The sequence below is a fragment of the Galeopterus variegatus genome, unplaced genomic scaffold (assembly GCF_000696425.1).
Source record: "Galeopterus variegatus unplaced genomic scaffold, G_variegatus-3.0.2 Scaffold504, whole genome shotgun sequence".
Lineage (NCBI taxonomy): Eukaryota > Metazoa > Chordata > Mammalia > Dermoptera > Cynocephalidae > Galeopterus > Galeopterus variegatus.
Genome location: NW_007726615.1, coordinates 189,278 through 199,787, shown reverse-complemented (window position 1 = coordinate 199,787; position 10,510 = coordinate 189,278). Strand labels below are relative to the sequence as shown.

The following is a 10,510-nucleotide window of genomic DNA, read 5'->3' as shown; positions in this document are numbered from 1 at the left end:
AGGTATTTAAATTACAAAGGAGTAAAAGAATAAAATTAGCAAAAGAAATTCTTTGGCAGCTGGTAGCTACAAGCATTATACTTTAAACCTGATGGCTTTTAGATGAGTTTTTTCATGGATGTCCATAATAAGTTCACACTTGTTCTCATTAGCACTAAAATTGTCACTTTAAATATAGGAATAGAACACACAATTTAAAAAATTAAAGTGATGTTTCCCTTACCAATAATTTCATTAATTGGCTATATTTATCATTACTAATTTTAAAATGTATAAAAAAAGTTATTTTTCTGAAGGCAAAATGTTTTAAGGACAATAGTTTATAAATCAGATTGCTATCTGCTTGTCTTTAAGTAAGATTTTCAATGCCCCCTTTTTTTTTTGCTGCTCTTCCACATCTGTGAACAAGTTCTAAACTGCTTATGTCAATATTTTAGTTACCCAACAAAGGCTTAATGGTAATAAAAGAATTAGAGAAAATGCAATGCCTTGGGTATGAAACATCTCAGTGGTCACCACATTTTATCAATGAAAAACAGAACTCAGGTATACCCAGCATTATTGTGTATTGGATTGTATGCTCAGATACAAGAGGAAAGAATATTTGAAATCAAGGCATATACTAATATATTTCTTGATTTTGGTGTGAGTACTTTAAAAACAATCCTAGTTTTTAAAAAACTTCTTGGGCCAGCCCGGTGGCGCACAGCTACAGTGCGTCGCTTGGGAGCGTGGTGGCGCTCCCGCTGAGGGTTCGGATCCCACATACAGACCGGTTCCCGCTCACTGGCTGAGCGAGGTGCGGGTGCAACACCGAGGGTTGCGATCCCGTTGCTGGTCCCGGTCCGGTATGGGCGCGACACTGTGGGTTGCGATCCGTTGCCAGACGTGAAAAAAAGACAAAAAAAAACAAAAACAAAACTTCTTGACCTTTTAAAAAAATTTTAACATCTACTTGTACATATTTGTGGGGTACAGTGTATTGTTTCAATACATGCATATACTGCACAATGATTCACTTAAGGTAGACAGAATAGTTTTGTTTGTTTTTCATAAACCCTACAATAGGGAGCAGAGAAGATTTTAAAAGATGTCTTTAAGGTTTTCTTCCATGACAGAAGAAGAAACAAAGGCAAGATAGCAATGTATAAGAACATCTTTATTTAACTAAAAATTTAAAAATCATACTTCTTCCTACATCTTTGCCCTGCACATTCCCAGAGTGATTTAATAAAAGTATTACTAAATTCAAGTTCAAGATCCACTATAAATAATCTATAAATAATTGATTTTATACTATTGGAAACAACATCAACAAGTAAAAAGAAACTTTAAAAGTGAGACCCCACCCCAATAGCACCTAGCATGTGTGGAATTTTATCACAATAACACCAAAAAGAAATCTTTAGGCTCATATTCAAACTTACAAATTATTATTTTACTTTTTCTTTTTATATAACTCTTTTTTTTCCCCAGGGGTCTTTCCTAAAATAAAATGGTTTCAGAATATAATTATGTCTATTTTCAGCTGTTATTTTCCCTTTTAAAAATAACAGTAAGAACATAACTTCCTAACTAAATCAATTTTACAATGAATAGCCCATAAGTTCACAAGAAGATCAACTTACACAGAAAATACAAAGAAAGATACCTCTTTTTTTAAACCATTGTTCTTTTCCATTTTCATTACTGACTAAGGAAATAAGAGGGTTTAAAACAAACTCTGAAATGTCATTTTACTTGAACATGGAGTTGAAGAAAAAATAAAGATAAGGAAATTATATAAAAACCCAGTTTATTCTCTTGAAAAGTATAAAAAACTTCCTCAAATTATCACCCAGAGCTTTCCTTACAGACAATTAAATATAAAGTAAGTTTACTTTCTTATCTTTACCTTCATTAAAAACATTAATAACTTATTTACCTTTATCTGCATTAGTAACAGATTAAAGTAGGGGGAAAGATTAGAAAGAGAGAGGGAGAATACAGAATAAACCTAAAGATTAGACATTGGGAACTACCAAATCAGAACACTGTGCAGCCAGATCACCTACTATTCAAAAATGCACTTTATAGCATTACTATACAGCACAGTACCATATCATAATTGATATTCATAAAGGTCTCAAGTCGTTAGCAAAAACAATATATGACTAGACTTAAACTTCCTATTAAAAAAAAAGAACTGCTACTCATGAGAAATAAAAACTGAAATATCTGTCCTTAAGAAAGGAAAAGTATTCAAAACATATTAAATCGGAAAAAAAAGAAATTCTAATTATTTTATTTGAACCATTCTTTCCTAAAGGCAAAGCACTCAATCTGAACAAAAAGAAGCTTAAAAAATAAAGGTTTCCACACAAACTGTCAAAGTATTTTCAATAAACACTTAACCTACAACATTAACTCTGGGAGTCTGAGGAAACCTAAGACTGCCCTAAGTATTCATGTTTGGGCCTAAGTAAGCCAACAGCCCAGAATACCAAATCTGGAAAATTCCTAAGACACATGAAGTATCCTGAAATTCTTGAGAGTTTTAACAAGGCCAGCGAGTTACAAAGGTAAGTAAGCCAACAGCCCAGAATACCAAATCTGGAAAATTCATAAGACACATGAAGTATCCTGAAATTCTTGAGAGTTTTAACAAGGCCAGCGAGTTACAAAGGGATTTAAAACAAAGTTTATAATCTCAGGCCCACTCACAAGTCAATGTGAACTCCAGCTGGGGAGTTACCTACCACCCTATGAAAAAGTATTTGTAAATCAGCCTATGCTCATTAAGGGTCAGTTACATGTTTGACGTTATGAACTTCACAAATGATTTGTGATTAACAAAATTAAGAGAGAAACACATCAGACATCTTCCTGCCTTTTGGCCTTTGCACTAGCTCCTCCTACTTCCTTAACATTACTCCCTGGACATCTCAGACTCCCTCACCTCCTTCAAATCTTTGCCTTTTCATTAAGCTCTATCATTTTACCCTGTTAAATACTGAAAACCGCCCTCTCTCCTGACCTCCAGAACTCCCAATGTTCCATACTTTGTTCTTATTTTCTTTTTTCCATATATAATTCCATACTATATAATTTACTTATTTATTGTTCATTGACTGTCCTCCTTGCTAGAATGTAAGCTCTACTAGGGCAGTTTCTTTTACTGACTAATGTATCCCAGGTACCTAAAACTGTGCCTGTCACAAAGAGGGCACTCAAATATTTGTTAAAAATAAATGAATTCATGTACTACTTCCCCAATTTTTGTACTGTCTTCTAAAGTCTACACAATTATTTAATATTTTTCCTTAATAAATTCACTTAAATATTTATGATTTCTCATGTATCTAAATTATCTTAATACTAGAAACAAATGACATTTTTTCCTCTTACTAATAAAATAGCATGTGTACAACTAAAAGATAAATTATAATAACACCATAAATGATTTTGGTTCAAATTTACATTGCTCTATATCTCACACTATGATAACAACATCTAAGAAAACTCATACAGGAAATTTCAAATTGAACTCTTTTTATCACTAATTTTTCAACAAAATGTACAGGAAACTTAATGCAAGGGTCTGAGAAAGTAATCCAGTCCACAAAAAGCCATAATTCACAGCATTTTCTTAACTCTGGGATCATTGCCATCACACCTCCCCAAATAGACACTCTCGCAGATGATAGGAATTTCTCTCATGTATCCAGAATTCTGACTATGAGCCATTCTATATTATGAAGTTCCAAGAAAGATCCTTAGCCACATTTACCAAATTCATTTTGCTCCCTTGTCCTCAGAGCCCTAGTGAATATCTAGTGCTCCTCAGTACAGTTTGAGAAAAACATTTCATAAACCTTCAGGACCAGAAATGGTTTTGCTGATCATCTAGTTCAATGATTCTCTGGCCACTTATCAGTCACCTGGGGAGCTTTTAAAAATATCCATATGGCAAAAAAATGAACCTTGACCTAAACCTCATACCTTATAAAAAAATTAACTCAAAATGGATCACAGATTTAAAGGCAAAACATATAAAGAAAATATAGGAGAGAAAGCTTCTAGAAGAAAACATAGGAAAGCTTCAAAACCTAGTGCTTGGCAGAGTTCTTAGATTTAACACCGAAACACAATCCATAAAAGGAAAAATTGATAAAACTGGACTTCATCAAAATTTAAAGCTTTTACTCTGTGAAAAGGATGAAATGACAAACCACACACTAGAAGAAGATTTGCAAACCACATATCTGACAAAGTACCAGTATCTAAAATTTTATATAAAAAACTATCTAAACTCAATAGTAAAAAAAAAAAAAAAATTAGAAAATAGGCTAAATATATTAACAGACATTGCACCAAAGAGAACATACAGATGGCAATTAAGTGCATGAAAAGATGTTCAACATCATTAGCCATTAGAGAAATTCAAATTAAAACTACAATGAGATATCACTACATAACTTTGAGAATAGCCAAAATAAAAAATAGCAACATCAAATGCAGATGAAGTTACAGAAAAACTGGATAGCTCATATAGTGCTAGTGGGAATGTAAAATTTAGCCACTCTGGAAAAAGATTCAGAGTTTGGCGGTTTCTTACAAAACGAAACATACAACTGCTATGATTCAGCAATTGTAGTCTTGGGCATTTAACCCAGAGAAATAAAAAAACCTATACATGAATTATCATAGCAGTTCTTTTCATATTAGCCCAAAATGAAAATAAATAGTACATCCTTCAATAGATGAATAGTTAAACAAACTGAAGAATATCCATACCATAGAATACAACAGCAATTAAAAGAATAAATTATTAAAACAAGCAAGAACTTGTATAAATTGCCAGGGAACTATGCTGAGTAAAAAAAAAGCCAATCCCAATGGTTACATACTATAAGATTCCATTTACAGAACAAGTTAGATGACAAAAAAATGACAGACTGGTGGTTGCCATGAGTTAAAAGGGTGGGAAGGATATAGGCAAAAGGAAAGTGGGTATGGCTGAAACAGGGGAGCATGACAGATTCTTGTGGTGATAGAACTATTCTCTAACTCGACTGGATCAATGTCAGTATCATGGTTGTGATATTATACTGCAGTTCTGCAAGACTTTACCATCAGGGGAAACTGGTAAAAGGGTGCATGGGATCTCTGTAAATTATTTCTTATACTTGCATGTGAATTAACAATTATCTTGAAGTAAAAAGTTCAATTTAAAAACAATACACAAACACATTATTCTGTACTAGCCAATGCAATTAGACTAAATAAAACAATAAGAGGCATAAGATGTAGAAAGAAAATCATTTATATTTGCAGGTACTGTATTTAGAAAATCCCAGACCCTGTAAGAAGATATAAGAAATGAGAAAACCCCATTTTACAACAGAAACTTAAAAAATAAAATATTTAGAAATAAACATAACAAAAATTGTTCAAAACCTAATTTAAGATAACAAAAGATAAAAACAAAACAAAACAAACAAACAAAAAAACCCTGTAAAACACTCCTGAAACAAACAGAAGTAAACTGGAACAAATGGAAAGAAATTCCTTGTCATTTGCTAATCTGTCTCAGCTTCATCAAGGTGTCAAGTCTTTTTAAACTAATTTACAACTCTAATTTAATCCCAATAAAAACTTCAATGAGCAGGTCTATGGAGCTAAAATAGGTGAACCTTAAACATGAAAAAATAAACACCCAAGAATAGCTAGGAAAACAGTGGAAAGCAAAGAACTCTCAAGGGAAAATAGCTCTACCAGATATTATGCTACAAAGCCTATATAATTAGAAAAGATTTGTACTAGCACATCAACAGACAAACAAAAGGAATAGAAAAGGAAGTCCAGCAATATAGCCGATTACACATAAAAATCTAGTAGATTATAAAGGTAATATCATGGGGGAAAGAGAGTCTTAAAAAAATGGTTTGGGAGCAACTGCAAGCTATTTGGAGGAAAATAACATCAACAGACAAACAAAAGGAATAGAAAAGGAAGTCCAGCAATATAGCCAATTACACATAAAAATCTAGTAGATTATAAAGGTAATATCATGGGGAAAGAGAGTCTTAAAAAAATGGTTTGGGAGCAACTGCAAGCTATTTGGAGGAAAATAAAATTAGATCTCCCTCACATCATATATAAAAATGAACTCCAGGGGCCGGCCCGGTGGCGCACTGCTACAGTGCGCTGCTTGGGAGCGCAGTGGCACTCCCGCCGAGGGTTCGGATCCCACACACAGACCGGTTCCCGCTCACTGGCTGAGCGAGGTGCGGGTGCAACACGGGCGCAACACCGAGGGTTACGATCCCCTTGCCGGTCCCGGTCCGGTACGGGCGTGACACTGAGGGTTGCGATCCGTTGCCGGACACAAAAAAAAAAGACAAAAAGGGGAAAAAAAAAAAATGAACTCCAAATACGTCAGAGATCTAAATGTAAATATAAAACTCTGAAAAGTAATAGAAAAGCACGTTGATGAATTCTCTTATAACATGAATATCTGAAAAAGCTCTCTCTAAAATTCCAGGTGCAAGACTGCTAAATTGGACTTCATAAAAAATTCTTTAAAAAAACTGGATGGAAAAACAAAAGAACCATAAGCAAAGTCAAAAGCCAAATGACAAAGTGGGAGAAAATATTTGCAAATTTATCACAGATAAAGGGCTAATATGCAATTAAAAACCAATTAATGGAAGAAAAAGAGCAAAACAAAATGAAATGCTGCTTACAAGAAACATATATGAAACATAAGGACACAGAAATTTCAACAGTATAAGGATGGAAAAGATATACCAGGCAAACACTGACAAAATATTCATATCAGACAAACTAGGCTTTAAGACCAAAAGAGCTAACTATAGCATAAGAGGGAACATTTCAGAATGACAAAAACCTTAAGAGAATTATAATTGTATATCTGTAGGCATGTGTAATAATACAGACTCAAGATGCATTAGTATAAAGCAAGAAAAAATTTTAACACACAATTCTCAGAAACAAAGAAAAAGCAAACAAAAGATCAGTGAGATGATGGAATATTTGAACAAAATCAACAAATTTGATCTAATTTGCATATAGACAAAAATTCTAATAACAAAATATACACTTTCTTTTAAGATGAATACAGAATATTTAGAAAAACTGGTCACATGCTGGACCATGGAGCAATCTTAACAAATATTAAGAATGGAAAGCATTCAGAATATGTTCTCTAAGCATAGAACCAAAATAAAATTATGTTAGAAAACAGTAATGAAAGGATAAATAGAAAAATCACTTTATGTTTAGATATTTGAAAATGCACTTCTAAATAACTCATGGGTCAAAGAAAATATCACGGCGTGCGCCTGCCCCCAGCATGACCTGACAGGGCTGGCCTGAGCGGTGGCTGCGGGTCTCCGGCTGTGGGCTGCTGCTTCTTGTCTTCATCCTGCTTGAGAGCCCCCGCGGTTGCTGAGCATGGCGGGGCAAATGCAGCCTCAACGTGGTGCACAGCCAGCAGCTGCTCTTCTGAAGCAGGTGCAGCCTGTACACCCGTACCTGGCTTGGGTACCTCTTCTACCAACAGTAGATGCTCAGGGCATGGAATAGCTACTCCAAAGTCCACCTCCAAAACCCAGCCCCGCCTCTTCAACGGAGGAAAGGTGCTTCCCCTCCCCGTCCTCTCGGACAAATGAAGCTACCTCATCATCATGGACACCAGGCTTAGCTGGTTGTGGCTGTGGACCTTTCAGACCCTCTGGCCACGCAGGTTTCCACTGAAAAGGAGGTTGTTACCTTGGTGGCCATCCTCTCCACCCGTACCCACAAGCACTGGGACCACGGTGGAGAGAACCGTGACCTCAGCTGGCAGCACAGGGGCTGTCGGGTGTACAGGAGCCCTCAGGATGGCATCCTCTACCTCACCCATGCCCTGTGTCATCAAGATGTGGTCAACATGGGACAGCATTAGATCCAGGTTCTAGCCACCCCTGGCCACACACAAGGCCATCTGGTCTATTGCTGGATGGGGAGCCCTACGGGGTCCCACCTGCCTCTTTTCAGGAGATCTGCTCTTCCTCTCTGGCTGTGAATGGACCTTTGAGGGCACTGCAGAGACCATGCTGAACTTGCTGGACACTCTGCAGGGGCTGGGGGACAACACCCTGCTGTGGCTTGGTCATGAGTACGCAGAGGAGAACCTCGGCCTCACAGGAGTGGTGGAGACCAAGAACCTGGCCCAGGAGAGGAAGCTGCAGCAGGTGCTGAGACAGCAGATGGAGCACAAGAGCACGTGGCCTCCACTCTGGAGGATGAGCCTCCTATAACCGGTTTCTGAGGATCCACAGCCTGGTGCTGCAGGAGGTTCTGGGGCCCAGGCCCAACTGGGGACGATGGCTGCTCCCAGGCCCAGCTCCTAGAGGAGCTCCACCAGATGAAGGACATACACAAGAGCAAGTGATGCCCCCCAGCCCAGCTCAGCCCACCCCAGCAGTGGGGAGACCGCCCATCGCTGCACCTCACCACTCCTATCATCACAACACTACCTCCTCCATCGGTCCCCACAGAAAGCATCACTCCCCAATGCTGGCCAGGGAAAGGGGATGGAGACCAACAGGAAGGGGGCTAGTTGAAGGCTCAGAGACTCCACAGAAGGAGTTTGGGTCACCGAGTGTGAGAGGAAAGAAGAGGCCTTGGGACACCTCCAGATATGTAACTGGGAAAGTCCCTCCCTTCTCCTACTTCTGGGACAGCTGCAAGGGCATGGAGGCTACTGTTAGCTCCCCCCTCAGGAAGCCTCACCTAACTATTGCCTGGAACCCAGGGCAGCAGGAGCCATGACCAAGTTGAGTCCATCTTCCACCCTCCCCCATCCAGGGCTGGGGAAGAAACTCAGTCCCTCAAAGTGGTTAAGTGTGGTGTCTTGGAAAATGGGCAACTGGACTCTTATTTACTGAGACTCTGTTGCTTCCCCAGCCTCCCTGCTCCCAGCCCAACCCTGAGAAGGCATTTTTCAGACAAAGCCATTCCTGAGAACACCAAAAGGGCTGGAAGTGTGGCTTTCAGGCCAGTCTCTGCCTCAGTGGCTCCCCTACAGCCTGGGAAGAGGAAGGGTCCTAGTGTCCAAGGAAACCTCCACCCCAGGCTGAGGAGGCACAGGAGGCTGGGATGCAGAGACTCTCCCTGTGCCTCTGGCCTGGTCCTACCCACTGGTCTCTACCCCTGCCCTGTACCAAAAGGGGCCCCACAGAGAGAAACCCATGGTCCCTGCAGCCGCTGCAGGTTTCTCATTTTGGTCCTTATTCTTGGGAACTTCTGCCTGCCTTCCTCTATCTAACTTAATCTCTCTTACTTTATCCTAAACTCCTTTCCTCTTTTAGTCAATAAAGGTTTATTTTTTTAACCCCAACATTCATTGGCCCTTTGCAGTTTGCTAAGAACATTCCCTTGTGATTTTCCATTTGATCCTTGGTCTGATCCCAGCTGGGAGGAGGAGGGCTCTGTGTAACTTACAAACCTAAAAAACTTAAAAACTGCTTTAAATCATTTAATATAAAACCATTTAATATAAAAATAGACAAGAGATTTAAACAGACACTTCATAAAAGAGAATATCCAAATGGCCAACTGAAAAATGAAAATGTATTCACCTTCATTAGTCACAAGAGGAGTATAATTAAAACCCAAAGGGATACTGCTATATAACCACCAAAATGGTTAAAGTAACTGACATTATCAAATGATAGTAGAATGTGAAGCATGGGGAACTCTCATATACCACTGGTGGGAATTTAAATGAGTATAAAAACTTTGGAAAACTGTTTGGCATTAAGTTGTACACATATATACATATTTTATAAACAAACAGTTTTGGCATTAAGTTGCACGTATACATATTTTATAAACCAGGAATTTTACTCCTAAGTATATGTGAAAAAAAGGATGCACATAGGCAAAGGAGACAGGTAGAAAAAAAGTTTTTAGTGCCACTCTTCATAATACCAAAATGAAAACAACCCAGCTGCCCATCATTAGTAACTTAGATAAATTTTGGTATATTTATATTTTGGAATACTGTACAATAATAAACTAGAGCTACATGAAATAACATAAATGAATCTCATAAAGAATTTGGGCAAAAGAAATCCGACAGAAAATTATACATTAAACGAGTACATTTATACAAAGTTCAAAAACAAGAAAACCTTCCAAGTGGATTTAGAAGTTAGTATAGTGGTTATCTTTGGGGAACTAGAAGAGTAATGATTGTGAGGGGGTATGAGCAGGGGTTCAAGGATATTAATACAGGCATACATCATTTTATTTCCCTTTGCTTTATTGTGCTGTTCACAGACACTGCATTTTTTTTTTTTAACAAATTGAAGGTTTATGGCAACCCTGTGTCAAGCAAGTATATTGGTGCCATTTTTCCAACAGCATGTGTTCACTTCATGTCTGTGTGTTACATTTTAGTAATTCGTGCAATATTCCAAACTTCTTTATTATTATTATTATTATTATTATTATTATT

General features: G+C 37.7%; 1 protein-coding gene and 1 pseudogene across 1 annotated transcript in view; one reads left to right on the top strand and one right to left on the bottom strand.

Moving 5' to 3' along the window:
- Window positions 1-10,510, bottom strand: part of RSRC1 (arginine/serine-rich coiled-coil 1) — a 347,320-nt gene that overhangs the window by 252,320 nt on the left and 84,490 nt on the right. The window lies entirely within an intron of this gene.
- On the top strand, window positions 7,358-8,440 carry LOC103587932 (annotated as a pseudogene).